Genomic DNA, 413 nt, shown 5'->3' on the forward strand with positions numbered 1-413 from the left:
TCTGTTGTTCCAACCTCCCAACCAGCTGAAGCGAGGACCCTCAGCCAGGCTTCGGCAGATTGGGCCACAGGAAGTCTGGGTGAGGGAAGATGCCTCACTCAGTTCACAACCATCCAAATGGCACACAAGCAAAGACTTTACAGCTTCTATGTCACATCATCAAACGTGAAGGACAGCGTACTGTCCCCAAAAGCTCTCTACGAAATCACCCACCATCTTCCTTCCCACCCCACTCCTGGAGCCCCCTTTACCTCCGAAGGAAGCACCACCGGAAGTGAATCAATGGGCTGGCCTGCTGGGCGGGCTGGTGGCGCCTGCTGCCTGCCTGTGCCCACACTGCCTCTTTGTGTCTCAGCGAGGTCCCCACTCCCCCTCCTGCAGATGGTTAGCTGCTTCGATTGTTTCCCTCACAG

The sequence above is a fragment of the Myotis davidii genome, unplaced genomic scaffold (genome assembly GCF_000327345.1).
Source record: "Myotis davidii unplaced genomic scaffold, ASM32734v1 scaffold75, whole genome shotgun sequence".
Taxonomy (NCBI): domain Eukaryota; kingdom Metazoa; phylum Chordata; class Mammalia; order Chiroptera; family Vespertilionidae; genus Myotis; species Myotis davidii.